Below are 1783 nucleotides of genomic sequence, written 5' to 3'. Positions count from 1 at the left end.
GAGTGCAGAGAACCCCAAACAAAAGGAATCCAAAGAGGACCACACCAAGACACATCATAATTAAAATGCCAAGAGCAAAAGACAAAGAGAGAATCTTAAAAGCAGCAAGAGAAAGAAACTCAGTTACATACAAGGGAATACCCATATGACTGTCAGCGGATTTCTCAACAGAAACTTTGCAGGCCAGAAGGGAGTGGCAAGAAATATTCAAAGTGATGAATACCAAGAACCTACAACCAAGTTTACTTTATCCAGCAAAGCTATCATTCAGAATTGAAGGTCAGATAAAGAGCTTCACAGATAAGGAAAAGCTAAAGGAGTTCATCACCACCAAACCAGTATTATATGAAATGCTGAAAGGTATCCTTTAAGAAGAGGAAGAATAAGGAAAAGGTAAAGATACAAATTATGAACAACAAATACACATCTATCAACAAGTGAATCTAAAAATCAAGTGAATAAAAAATCTGATGAACAGAGTAAACTGGTTAATATAATAGAATCAGGGACATAGAGAGGGAGTGGACTGACTATTCTCAGGGGGGAAGGAGTGTGGGGGGTGCAGGAAGAGACTGGCCGAAAATCATACACCTATGGATGAGGACAGTGGCAGGGGTAAGGGCAGAAGGTGGGGGGGGAACTAGGTGGAGGGGAGCTATCGGAGGAAAAAAGAGGAACAACTGTAATAATCTGAACAATAAAGATTTAATTTAAAAAAAAAAAAAGAAAGTCAGGGGGACCGCAAAGGCCAACGTTGGTGCTGACAAAAGTGAACTGGGGCCAGGCTGGAATGGCTCAGTGGCTGAGCATCGACCTATGAACCAGGAGGCCATCGTTCAATTCCCGATCAGGGCACATGCCCGGGTTGCAGGCTCAATTCTCAGTGTGGAGCATGCAGAAGGCAGCCAATCAATGATTCTCTCTCATCATTGATGTTTCTCTCTCTCCCTCTCCAATAAAATTTAAAAAATTAAGTGAGTTGGGGATTGGACAACAGTAGTAAAGATTCTCCAGTGACTTTATCTGTGCAGATATTTCACAAGATTAATAAACTAAGAACTTTTATGTGAAAATAATACTGTAAGGATCTTAAAGTAAGAAGTTGCAGCACTTTTAGGGCAACATGTTGGTAATAACAGGCACTTGCAAGTTGAGGGGATTGAGTGCTTACTAGTTTCCTTCCACTCAATTCCTCATTATAACTGTCCTTTTAAACTTTCTCAATTATATTTTAAACAGTTCTGAAGACGTACTGATGTATCTAGTTCCTTTTACACTAAAAGTTGTCTTCGCAGAACAAAGGCACAGCTGGAGATTGTGGAAAAATGATACGGCTCTAAGAAAGAAAAACAAGTGTCCATGGAAGGATAGTGGGCTGGAGCCTTTTCCTTAACAATATTTTAACTCTTAAGTGTGAAAGGATTACAACAAAACTTATTTGAGGCATAGGAAAGTGATGAAAGCAGATATTGGTATTCAAATATGTGGCATTTCCTTCCTTAGAAGCATTTAAGAGGACATACATCTACAACAGAAAGCATAGGGAGCAAATCGTTTACCTGCTGTAGGAATGTGGACAGAGTAGTCTTCTTAAGGCCTTTTGTAACCTGTAATCCTTGAAGTAAATGATGTTATGACCTTCATTCTATCCAACTCTTTGTAGCTGTTAACAGATATAAAACTGAAAAATTGCAAACTGCTCCAGTTCCAATAAAATGTCTCAAATCAACTCTGAAAATTCTTTCAGGGGAAATAACATCAGCAGTTCTTTAGATCTCTGATT

Source organism: Myotis davidii, unplaced genomic scaffold (assembly GCF_000327345.1).
Source record: "Myotis davidii unplaced genomic scaffold, ASM32734v1 scaffold88, whole genome shotgun sequence".
Taxonomy (NCBI): Eukaryota; Metazoa; Chordata; class Mammalia; order Chiroptera; family Vespertilionidae; genus Myotis; species Myotis davidii.
The sequence above is the reverse complement of the archived record's forward strand: the minus strand, read 5'-3'. Positions refer to the sequence as shown.